The sequence below is a fragment of the Gorilla gorilla genome, chromosome 6, assembly GCF_029281585.2.
Source record: "Gorilla gorilla gorilla isolate KB3781 chromosome 6, NHGRI_mGorGor1-v2.1_pri, whole genome shotgun sequence".
NCBI classification, from domain to species: Eukaryota; Metazoa; Chordata; class Mammalia; order Primates; family Hominidae; genus Gorilla; species Gorilla gorilla.
Window position 1 is genome coordinate 58,884,261 of NC_073230.2, and position 13,008 is coordinate 58,897,268.

At 46.4% G+C, this 13,008-nt stretch overlaps 1 protein-coding gene across 4 annotated transcripts in view; it reads right to left on the reverse strand.

Moving 5' to 3' along the window:
* The window catches only part of COBL (cordon-bleu WH2 repeat protein), a 295,152-nt gene that overhangs the window by 37,263 nt on the left and 244,881 nt on the right, over positions 1-13,008 (reverse strand). The window lies entirely within an intron of this gene.

The following is a 13,008-nucleotide window of genomic DNA, read 5'->3' on the forward strand; positions in this document are numbered from 1 at the left end:
TCGTCTCTTGCATGCTGAAGAACAGACAATATTACAGGTCACTTTCTGTAACTCAGAGAAGATGTCTGGGTGCACTGTAATGCCACCCTGTAATGTCAGTCATCCCAAGCGCCCGTCCCTGTGCCTCGCCTGCCCCCGAGAGGTGCCTCCCTACCTGGCACAGGGCCCCTCGGCCGGGCCCGGCCAATCTTAGCTTCTCGTCTTTGTGTCTCTGCTCCTCCTTCCCTTGTACCTAAAAGCGGAGGTTGGTGGTGACAGACAAAATTGTCACTGTTCCTCTGCAATGCAACATTTTATTAGCTGTTTTAAAGAAAAATTACAACATAAAAAGGGCTGGGTGCAGTGGCTTACGCCTGTAATCCCAGCACTTTGGGAGGCCGAGGTGGGTGGATGACTTGAGGTCAGGATTTCGAGACCAGCCTGGCCAACATGGTGAAACCCTGTCTTTACTAAAAATATAAAAATTAGCTGGAAGTGGTGGTGTGTGCCTGTAATCCCAGCTACTCGGGAGGCTGAGGCAGAAGAATCGCTTGAACCCAGGAGACAGAGGTTGCAGTGAGCCGGGATCGTGCTGCAACTGCACTCCAGCCTAGGGGACAGAGTGAGACTCTGTCTCAATCAAACAAACAAACAAACAAAGAACACATAAAAAGGAAACTTTTCGCTTTTTTTTTCTTTTCACATAAATTACAAACTTCTTTCTTGGCCAGTTCTTTTATTTCCTTATGGACGGCTTCTTAAATTTTGCCATCTATAAAATCTACTGAGTTTGTGAGATTTCCACTGAGTTGGCCCCACAGTTCCTGTCTTGCTGTCCAGGCCTCTTCACGCTCCTTGAGGGCGAAGGACTCTTCATGGGCCTTCCTCGTATGTGTGCTGGGCTTGTTGGGAGATGGCCATGTTTCAGGTGAACTGAAGCTACTGTAACTTTTTTTCCTTTCTGACTGCCTGGCCTGGAGAGGAGTGACTTTCTGATGTTTTTTCTCCATGGCATCTCCCTGCACTGGGGACTGCTGTGGGCCCTGTTCCTCTCTGCCACTTGGCCAGGGGCCCTCGGAACCCCTAAGGCAGGCCCCAGATGACTAAGACCAGCCCCAGCCTCCTCAGAAGCCCCCAGCATCTCAGCTCTCCCTCACGCTTCTGTTTTATGATTTCCTTCTCATTTTCTGTGCAACACAAAGCTCGGCTACACATTTACAATGATGTCCACGACAGAAAACCCAGCCTTTCGAGATGCTTGGTAGCAGAAGGGGTTTTCGGGGCACATCACCCACGACATGGCTGGAAATATAAGAAAACGGAACTTGCTTTCAATGTAAAACATCCGTTTCCTTTCCACAGCCTTCCTCGTTTCAGCAGAGAAGGTTGTCCGCTATCCAGGATCCAAACCTTTCTTCCCTGGAGCAGCCTGAGAGTTGAGGGGACAGATGGGGAGCCAGGAGAGAGGGGGTGCCTTTCAGGAGCCAAGGGAGCAGGTTCAGAGAGAAGAGGACTTGCAGATATGACCCCAGGGTTGGCTACTGCACGCATCTCCAGCCGGAGTTCTCAGAACAAGTCCTTCTCTTTCCTCTTGAAAGTCCTTATCTTCCTGCAAGGGCGGCTCAGGCCCTCCCTCCTCCATGAGGTTGGTGTCTCTAGGGGCCCCAGTGTGCATCCTTCCTGGACTTGCAAAGCCCAAGCTACTGCCACTCTTTTCTGTTGCACTAATAGCATGTCCTTCCAGCTGGGCGCTCAGCCCCTCAAGGGCTGCGGGAAACTCAAACTCATCTCTTAACGTCCTCATCCACAAGGCCGAATTCCTCTCTCTAAGGACTTAGTGAAGATTAAACGAGACAGCACTTATGAAGGAGCTAGCAGGGCACAGGGTCAATGCTCAGTAATGGTAGCTAAAATTATCACAGGCACTGGGCCTAGCTGCCTGGCTGTCCATAAACATCCTAAGTTCTCTGAGAAGATGATGGTCTTGCACTTGGCCCGTGTCAGAACCCCCTGGAGGGCTTGTTAAAATAGAGATTGTCCAGACCCCATACCCCCATGAGTTTCTGATTCAGTGGGGCTGGGGTGGGCCCAGGGGTGCATGTTCCCAGGTGTTGCTGCTGCCGGCCGGCCGGCCTGGGTCACACATGGGAGGGCTTCCTTCGTACCTCCCCCAGAGTTCCTGGCCAGCCGGCTTTCTCCCCTCGCTGGGCTGCAGGTGAGAACCACCTACATTTAAGCTTTGTATCCCCATGTAGCTTTCTGCCGTCATCTTACTGAAACCTATTCCCTGCAATAGTTCAAAGACAGCTGTCTCCAACAACAGGCGCTGGAGTTAACGGACAACCAGTTTTAAAAAGTCACATTCAGTCCCTGCTCTCAAAAGGCAGGAGTATTTGCCTTTTTCTAAAATTAGCAGATTTCATTTCCCATCTCAGTGCTCTTCACATGTCTCCTGTTTCATGGGAACTTGTCCCAAAATGCCCTCAACAAAGTTACAAGTGTCATTTTTCTTCAGACAGAAGTAGAGCTGAAATAATTACTTGCGGAAACTATAATAGAATAGTTTCAGAAAGACAGAATGAGGAAATTACTTACAAAAATAAAACACATTCCAAATGTTTGTAAACTACGTCAAAAACAAAGAGCAAAGAAACAATATGGGGGGGGTGCATGATGAAGTGGGGGCATGAGGAAGAGCAGGGGGAGGAGAGCTGAGCAGGGTAGGGGTGGCACAGCCTAAGTGAGAGCAAATGGGACCCTGAGATGCTGGAGAAAACAGAGGAGAGGCAGCAAAGAGCCTCTACATCCCAGGTGTCAAAAGGCTGTCAAAAGGCTAGTGAGAGGTGCCTGTATCGTCACCGGGGGAAATGAGCCCTCATCAATGGCAGCATTGAAGCCTGAGTCTCCAAGGATGACCTGTCTGGTGTCTCTGCATCAGTGCCTCCATCTGCAACCTCAGGGCATCAGTTTCCTGGCCAGTTGGGTTATTTTTGCCTTATTAGTTATTTGTATCAATTGCCTGAAGTTTGGGTCAGATTAAATAGCAAACACTGTGAAGATGACTAATTTAAACTGTTACCTGGTTCTGGACTAAGGAATAAAACATATCTTTTAATATTGAAAAGATACTCTAATCGGGGCTTGTTCCAAGATGAGTTCTCTTCTGAGTATTTTTAGAAATCACACAATGCTAACATACCATTAAAAGTGAGTGGAGAAAAGTGAAATGACTAATAACTATGCTTGTATACAGTGCTCTCCCAACACACACACACACACACACACACACACACACACACACACACACACACACACGGCAAAAACCATCATAGTAGTCCCTCCTTGTTGGAGGTTTTGCTTTCTGCAGTTTGTTACTTGTGATCAACCAAGATATTAAATGAACAATTGCAGAAATAAACACTTGGTCAGTTTTGAATCATGTGTCCTTCTGAGTAGCCTGGTGAAATCTGCCATCCTGTCCTGTCCCACCACGGATGGGAATCTTCCCTTTTTCCAGTGGATCCACACTGTCTCCTCCCCTGCCTGTGAGTCACTTAGCAGTGGTCTTGGTTCTCAGACGGACTGTCTCAGGGTTGCAGAGATTGTGTTCAGGGGCCCTTACTGTACTTAATAATGGCCCAAAGCACAAGAGTACTGAAGTTGGCATATTGTTATAATTGTCCTATTTCATTGCTAGTCATTGTTGCTCACTGTGCCTAATGCAGAAATTAAACTTTATCACAGGTATGTATGCATAGGAAAAAAACAATATATATATATGCGCGCGCACACACACACACACACACATATATTCAGTGCTGAGGTTTCAGGCATCCATGGAAGGTCCTGAAACATATCCCCCTGTGAATAAGCAGGGGACTACTATACTTAAAAGGTACTTAAATACAGTAGAGAAGTCAGCCTAAAAGCAATGAATAGTAACAAGATTTTTCTCTAGAGCTCCCCTCCCATAGTCCAGCCTGCCTTGGCACTGTGCGTCTGCTTGTAACAGTGATAAGATCAGCATCAGGGCCCATCATTTTGGGAAACTAGTATAGAATTGTTTCTAGCCTTATCCAAAGTCAACAGACTACACAGCCAGCAAATTAAATGTTTCACACACAAACCACCTGTCTAACTCACAATTATGGTGGCCCAAAATAACTTGGCTTTATTGGCCAGAAAACACTCACCTCAGCAAAACCCACCAACACTCAAAATAACCTACATGAGATGCTGGGGCTCCAGCCTTAGGGTTTCAGGGTCTGTCCCAGGGACTGGAAGTTGGATGCTGTCCCCTTGCGAGGCAGGGACCCCATTTTCCCCTCCATGCCCTGAAAGGATAGATGGCCACACCTCACCTCTTCCATTCCTCTTATTACGGATACCCTCCTATGACCACATTCTACCAGAGTTTTTAAATTAGGATTATTTTAGTTTTTAAAATGAAGTTTGTTTTCTTTTTCTTTCATATAGAAAGTAAGGAAAACACAAACATTTGGAAAGAAAATAATCACTTATCCCCAAGATAACCATGGTTTACATTAGGTTGCCTTTTTTGGTAATCTTTTTTTTTTTTAGAAGCTTTTTGGATAAATGTAACAATTTCTTAAATGTTTGAAGAAAATCAGATACATTGCCCTTCTATGTTTATGTATGCACTTTGTACTCAACAGATTAAAGACACATTTTTCTCCATCTTTTGTGTCAATTTAAACAATTATGGGTACCGTGACTCGCATCTGTAATCCCAGCACTTTGGGAGGCCGAGGTGGGAGGATCACTTGAGCCCAGGAATGTGAGACCAGCCTCAGCAACAAAGTGAGACCCTGTCTGTCTCTACAAAAAGTTTTAAAAATTATCCAGGCATGGTAGAGCGTTCTTGTAGTCCTAGCTACTTGGGAGGCTGAGGCAGGAGGACTGCTTGAGCCTGGGAAATCGAAGCTGCAGTGAACTATGATTGCACTAACGCACTCCAGCCTGGGTGACAGAGCAAGACCTTGTCTCAAAACAACAACAACAACAACAACAGCAACACAACCCCGCAAAACAATTACGTAACACTGTGGGGATTCAACTGTGGCCTCCAGCAAATCAGTGCTTACAGGCTATGGCTTCTCATCTGTAAAACGGGGATAAGAATAACAGTATTCATTCACTCAGGAGCTTCATGGAGAGGCGTGATGAGGCAGGGAAAGCCTGACAGAGCATGGACAGCCGGAGCCTCTGAGTGTGGGCTGTTAGAGCGAGTCTGATTGCTGACATTCCCATCTGTTTTCAGCCTACAGGCTGATAATGGCAGGTCCTCCAACGACTTTCGTTCAACGTCATCTTATTATCCCAGGCCAGGGCTACTGTCTGTGCAGATTACACCTTCTCGGCAGGTCTGCATGGGTTTTCTCTGGCTGCACTCATGTCCTCCCATGTCCCCAGACTGCACGTTACGGTCACTGGGGTGTCCGAATTGTCCCCATGTGGGTGAGTATAAGTGCACCTGCAATGGGATGGGGGCCAGTCAAGGGCTGGCTTCTACCTTGCCCCCTGTGCTGCCACGGTAGGCTGCGGCCACCTGTGACCCTGAACTGGAAAAACTGGGTAAATCATCACATTACTTGCTTTTATTAATCTTTCTTAAATGTATGTATAGCTCGTATTTATTTCAATGTTTAATATTAGTAGTGTTTGGTCTTTATTTAGAAGTGTTTTGGTCTTTATTTCGATGTTTTGGTGACCAGAAATATATGCTAGGAACTTAACTCATTTTTATCAGTTGGCCTATGGTAAAACTGGTTTCGTTATCTATTGTTCTGCATAAAGCTGCGGTTTCCAAAAACCTAACCTATTGATGATGTTAAGTGAGGACTTACTGTATAATCATTCATTAGTGGTCATGATCTTTAGAAAGACTGGAAATTAAAGAACAAATGTGATTATGTGGGGGCAGCAGAAACTGCAATCTTAAGGCTTTGGGGAACCTTCCCAGGAACGGGAGAGAACAGGGAGGAGGGGGGACCTGAAACACATGGGTTTCTAGGAGGGAGTCCCAGGAAGTCTTGGGATTGTTTGTAGATCAAACAAGCCTGGTCAGGTGGGGGTGGGTGGGAGGGTGAGGGCTGGCTCTGTTAGCATAAATGAGTCTGAGCCTGGCAGGGAGGAGTTGGTGAGGGCACTGTCTCCCAGCTACCCCGCCACTGTTCCCTCACCCTGCTGTTTGCACTAACTCCACCCAGAAATACAGGCAAGATGATTGCCTTCTATGTGCTATTCTCTAGTCCCAGTGGGATCTGAAGTTTTTCTACTTCTTAGCATTACCCAATGTGGCCTGTTTTTTGCTAACTGTTCAATCCTCATCTCACCCCTCACAGGGAGCATGTGGTCCTCCCTGCCTGTGTAGGATTGAAATGGAGATATCTGCTCCCGATTTGTCTTGAATAAACCCTCCACAGGCCCTCCCTTCATCATGGGTCCTGCCGTAAGCTCTGCCGGATGCCTCCATGAGTCGATCTGATCTCGTCTTCAGTGCACACACTTCACCCTGGCTGTCTGACAGCAGTGCCTCCTCCAGGTGTTTTCCAACACTCCACAGGTCTCTGAGCACATGAACACCAGCCCAGATCTCACAATGAAAGGTCTTAACAGGTTGCATTTTCTTCACGGTTATCAAAGCAATCTCTGCAGGAAACTACTTCTTGGGAAGAAAAGTTTCCCACTTGCTTCTCCATCAGTAGCTTACAGAATGTAAGTTCTGCCAAAACCACTATCAGTAGCTTGACTTACAGTAGGCCTTATCCATTGTCATGGTATTCCACAGAGCATTGCTTCTGATCAAGGAACTCGCTTCCCAGCCAAAGGAGTGCAGCAATGAGCCTGTGCATGGAACTCACTGGTCTTACCAAGTTCCCCACTACCTTGAAGCAGCTGGTTTGATAGAACAGTAGAGTGGCCTTTTGAAAACTCAGTTACAGGGTCAGAGAGGTAGCAGTACCTTATAAGGCTCAGGTGATGTTCTCCAGAAGGCTGTGTATGCTCTGAATGATGTCCAATGTATGGTGCTGTTTCTCCCATAGGGTCCAGGAATTAAGAGGTTAAAAGGGGAGTGGCACCATCATTATCCCTAGTGACCCACTAGCAAAACGTTTTCCTCATGACTTTTATGTTCTATTGGCCGATGGGTCTTAGGTCCAGAGAAACAAATTATTCCACCAGGGGGCACAACAATGATTCCACCGAATTGGAAGTTAAGATGCCACATGGTCAGTCTGGGCTCCTCAGGCTTTTGAGTCAACAGGCGAAGAAGGGATTTATGGTGTTGGCTGGGTGACTGACCCAGACTATCCAGGGGAAAACAGACTACTGCTCTAGAATGGAGGTAAGGAACAGTATGGGATGCAGGAGATCCCTTAGGACTTCCCTTAGTAAGCCCTGCGATGAAGGTCAATGAAAACTACCCTGACCCAATCCAGGTAGTACTACTAATGGCCCAGACCCTTCAGGAATGATGGTTTGCATCACACCACCAGGTAAAGAACCACAACCAGCTGAGGTGCTTGCTGAAGGCAAGGGGAATACAGAATGGGTAGAAGACATTATAAATACCAGCTGTGATGTGACTAGTTTTAGAAATGAAAACAGTAATTGTCAATGAGTATTTCCTTCTCATTTTGTTAAGAATATGTTTGTGTGTGTGTGTGTACATATATGTATATATACATATAAATATCTTTGTTTTCTTTCCCCTTATTCCCTTAACATGAGACATACACGACTTCCATAGCAGTGTCTAATTGTTGATAATTTTACATCATAGTATTTTAAGTTACAGGATATCAGGAGAGAGTAAACATCAACTCAAGGACTTTACCTTCTCTTCTGGAAGGGATGAGTGCATTTTCGGTTGTATACAGGACAGCAGTGTCATGCCAGTTGGAATTGTGACCTTGTTTTGTCTTTCTCTGGAGAAAAAGACATGCATATAGGGGGCGAGTTGGCAAGGGGTGAATTTGCAATGGCTAAGCAAGGGGTGTTCGGGTACGTGGTGAAACGTTATTTCTGGGTGTGTCTGTGAGGCTGTTTACCAGAGTGATCAGCATCTGAATTGACAGACAGTAAGGAAGATGTGCCCTTTCCACTGTGGGCAGGCATCCTATCTGCTGAGGGCCTGAACAGAACAAAAAGGCAGGGAAGGGTGAATGTGTTCTCTGTGTTTGAGCTGGGACACCCATCTTCTCCTGTGCTTGAGCATCAGAGCTCCAGGTTGTGGGGCCTTGAGACTTGGATAGAATCTCATCACCAGCTTTCCGGAGTCTCCAGCTTACAGATGACAAATGGTCAAACTTCTTGGTTTCTATAATTACACAAGGCCATCCCTATAAAAAAAATCTCTCCCCACCATAGATACACACACACATACACGCACACACAATCATAAATATATCCTATTGTTCTGTATCTCTGGAGAAGCCTGACTAATAGAGATTTTGGAATAAATATTCCATTAGGGCTAAACAGTAGGGAGGGTTAAAATAGGCCTAATTTTAAGAAAATCTTCATTATCTTTCTAATGCTTTGAATTTGTTCAGAAAATAAAACATACATTTAGCAATGGTCTAATTATTCATTACTTTAAGTCTACAAAATTAGCTTTCCCAGGATGCAACCCTGACAGCAGATCCAGTGTGGATGTTTGCTGCAGTAACAACAGTTCATGTCTCTCTCTCTCTCTCTCCCTCTCTCTTTAATTTGCATCTGTGAGAGGTGGCAGGAGATACATCCAACGAAACTTGCTTGAAGGTGCAGCTGCTTCTCCAAAGCCTCCATAATCCCAAGCTCTGGGTCAGCCCCTGAGTCACAGCATGACTGCAGGGCAAAGGCTTAAGTCAGAGCCATGGTGTCCCGGCGCTCGGCTGGCCTGCTGAGACTTGGAGAGAAGCTTCCAATTAACACTGCTGGTTTCTCTGAAGTGGCCAACAAGTGGCCACTCCAAGTGTCTCAACTAAACTAGACCAGTTTAAGACCAGCCACACTGGCTGAAGCATTCCCAGACAACATCATGGCTTATTTACTTGTGTGTTTCATCATCGCATGGAAACGTGGGCACTTGCTGATCTGCAGGGGCTGGAGGAGAAAATGATCTTTCCCTTGTCAGCCAGGGGCATGGCTCAATGTGCCATCTGAGGCAGCTCTCAGCCTGCCATCCCAGGAGTCGTGCCTGCCAGCACCAGGGACTGCGTCTGCAGGGGGTGGCATGAGCAAGGCTGCTGGTCCCAGCTCAGCTGTCCTGGAAGAGAACGTGAGACACCCGTGGAGAGTGCTGGGGCACACACAGGAGCAACCATGGTGAAGTCCTGAGTCCTTGACATGCATTTGCTCAGGACTCCAACCCAGCAGCCCCCAAAACAGTGAGAGACGCTCTGCACTGCAGGGCAGGCACTTCATTTTTATAAGCTGTAGGGGGCACACTTTCAGCACTCTGTCAAAGGCAATATGCACAGTTATTACATTTCCTAAGAAAAAGGAAGAAGACAGAAATTGCTCTACATCACTTGTGTGACTGTATGAAGTAGAAAATTAAACATTTTCTCTCTTTTTTTTTTTTTTAGATGAAGTCTCACTCTGTCACCTAGGCTGGAGTACAATGGCGTGATCTTGGCGCACTGCAACCTCCACCTCCCGGGTTCAAGCAATTCTCCTGCCTCAGCCTCCTGAGTAGCTGGGATTACAGGCACCCACCACCGCGCCCGGCTAATTTTTGTATTTTCAGTAGAGACGGGGTTTTGCCATATAGGCCAGGCTGGCTTCGAACTCCTGACCTCAGCTGATCCGCCTGCCTCGGCCTCCCAAAGTGCTGGGATTACAGGCGTGAGCCACTGCGCCCGGCCTAACATTTTCTTTAAGGGTTGTGCAGTATTTGACAACATAACCTTTATATTTCTGACTTTTTAAAAATGAGGGTTTGAGTGACTTCATTTCTCCAGTATGAGGGAATCAGGGAACCTGCACTGATCCATCTACAGAGGTCTGCAGACAGCAGTAGGAGGCAGGCTGAGGGCCAGGTGTGGCCCCATGAAGACCCTGAGGAAACCTGGTGCCTACATGTGCCTGCAAGAAGCAGCTAGTATGCATCCTACACTTCCTTTCATGCAGTAAAACTGGTGTTGCCTTATCTCTAACTTTTTTTAAAAAGAAGAAATCAAGATTTTAATGCACGATCTTCTGCATTTTAAATTGTGGCTATTTTCATAATAATTAGGATCTGTTGACTCCAACCCAGCAGCCCCCGAAACATTTCTAAACGTTCTACATGTATTTGTATGTGTAATTCTCAAAAGCACTTTTTCTTTCAATATGAAGAAACTCAGGCACAGAGAAGTTAAACAAGTTGCCTGAAATCACCCAGTAACAGACCCAAACCCTGAGTCCATGCAGCCTGGCTCTAGCCCCATGCTATGTACTTCTCTGGACAGTGCAAGACCCTCAGCACCCTTTCTGCCCCATCCCCTTTGTGGAGCAACCTGGTTGTCTGGGAGATGAACCCTGATTATCCAATCAAACACAGTAATCCTGTTCTCCCTGACAATTGATCAGTGCATTCTGGCCTAAGCCAATGGTTGTGTGGCACTCCCTTGGCTACTGTGATTGGTTCAGGAACTCGCATGTGGCTGATGTGGGGTAAGTGAGCTGACGCAACCCCTATAGGTGCAGTATAGGATCCCATATATATCCTTGTGCATTAACTCAGCTTGAGTGGCTTTTTTTTTTTTTTTCAGGCAAAGATATGCTGATTCACCAGCAATCCCACTTCTAGGTATATATCCCCAAGAAATGAAAGCAGAGTCTCAGATATTTGCATACCTGTGTTCACTGCAGCATCATTCACAATAACCATGAGGCGGGAACAACTTAAATGTCCACTGACAATGGATGGATAAAGAAAATGTGGTCTATACATGTAATTGAAAGATATTTAGCCTTAAAAGGGAAGGGAATTCTGTTATATGCTACAATATGGATAAACTTCGAGGAAATTGTGCTAAGTGAAATAAGCCAGGGGCAAAAAGACAAGCAGGCAAAGGGGAGTTGCTGCTCAGTGAGTAGAGAATCAGATTTGCAGGACGATGAGGTCCTGGAGATCTGTTTCACAGCATTGCGAATATACTTAAATCTACTGAAGTATGCATTTGAAAATGGAAGGAATGGGACATTTTATATTTTTTTTAAATCACAATTTAAAAAAGCATACTGATGCAGCAGCTTATTCAAACACTTTTAAAAGTCTTTTCTGGGTTGAGCAAAACAAGCCTAAGTGAAACACAGAGGCTGCCAGGCCTGAGCACAGTCTCCAGGGCCCTGCTGCCTGGAAAGGATGCAGTGCGGTCTGTGGTGACGGGTTCATATTCAGGCTCACTTTCCTCATTTTTCTCTCTATTAGCTGGGAGAAACCAGGGACAATATGGCAAGCTTTCAGACAGATAGAATTCATTACATTAGAACTGTGTGAATAAGACTGATTTCAGGAGGAACATTTAGAAGTCGGTCCATAGAAAACACCTTCACAGTATTCTAACAAGCACACAGAGGATAGAAAAAAACAAGTGTTAGCTGATTATGGATTGTCTCCCAAGTGCCAATATTTCAGAGGTAGGTAAGACACAAGATGGGTTGTGTGTGTGTGCATGTGTGTGTCTAAGTGTGCACATGCATTCACAAATGCTTGAAAGACCTAAGAGAAGGCTGAGCAGTGACTGGGGAAATGGGGAGGAGGAAGAGAAACAGGAACACTTGATTTCAGGATTGTGTAGAGAACTGCGGCCCTCACTCATCCACAGGGTTCTTGGCTTTGCTGTGCCCGGGGCTGTGGTATTCAGAAGCAAGCTCAGAAGTCTTATCGCAGCTTCAGCTGCTCCATAAACTGTGGGGGCAAGGAGGAAATTCAAAGTCAGGGCAGAGGCTGAATGCACGCAGGAATGGTGGTTCACATACAGTGTTGGGCTAGGGTGGGCTACAGCCAGCTTTGGGCAAAATCAGCACAGCTGGCCAGAAAGGTGACAGGGCCCAGGCCTCCAACAGGGCCAAGCCCTGGAGTCAGAGTCCGGGTCTCCCCTGTGCATCCACTTGGGTACAACAGAAGCTCTCCAGCCTCTGTCGTCATCAGCACACAGGCTAATGCACACCAGGTGCTATGGGCCGAACTGTGTTCCTAAAAATTTATATGTTGAAGTCGGAACCTCCAGTACTTCAGAATGTAACATTATTAGGATAAGGTCTTTTAAACGATGTTTAAGTTAAAATGAAGCCATTAGGGTGGAGGCCTCATCCAATAGGACTGGTGTCCTTATAAGAGAATGTTAGGACACAGACACACAACAAGGGAAGACCCAGGGATAAGGCAGCCATCTGCAAGCCAAGGAAAGAGGCCTCAGGAGAAACCAACCCTGCCGACACTTTGATCTCGGACTTCCAGCCTCCAGGACAGTGAGAGAATAAATTTCCACCCATTCTGTGGTATGATATCATGGCAGCCCTAGCAGACTAACATATCAGTGCACTGTGTTGCTGTGATGAAAACAGTAAAGTAATTGAAGTCCAGGACAGTGTCTGTGGCTTGAGAGGCCCACACATGGTGACTGTCTCAGTCTCTGTGGGGTCCTCTGATCTTCCTTCCTCTGGAGTCAAGCCCCTCCTTCCTGGTATTTTTGTGCAGCCCCATACTTGTTGTTGGCTGTGGGCTTAGGTGGGCTTGCACATGAGAGATCCTCCCACAAAGCTCAAACAGCACGCACCACCTCCTCCACTTTCTCCTTCCTCTGTGGACACAGGGAATGGCTTCCTGGGGAGATCTGAGCAGGGTTAGAGCCTTGTAGCCCTCCCTACAGACTAACAGGACACAGAGTAGGGAGGAGGGATATGGAAGTTAAGCAGGTGCTTGGGACCAGACTGGCAAGGTTCAAGTCCTGGCTTAAATATTAACTTGCTTTTGGTTGCAGACAAGTTTCTTATCGTCTACGTGCTGCTGTTTTCTTATTTGTAAAA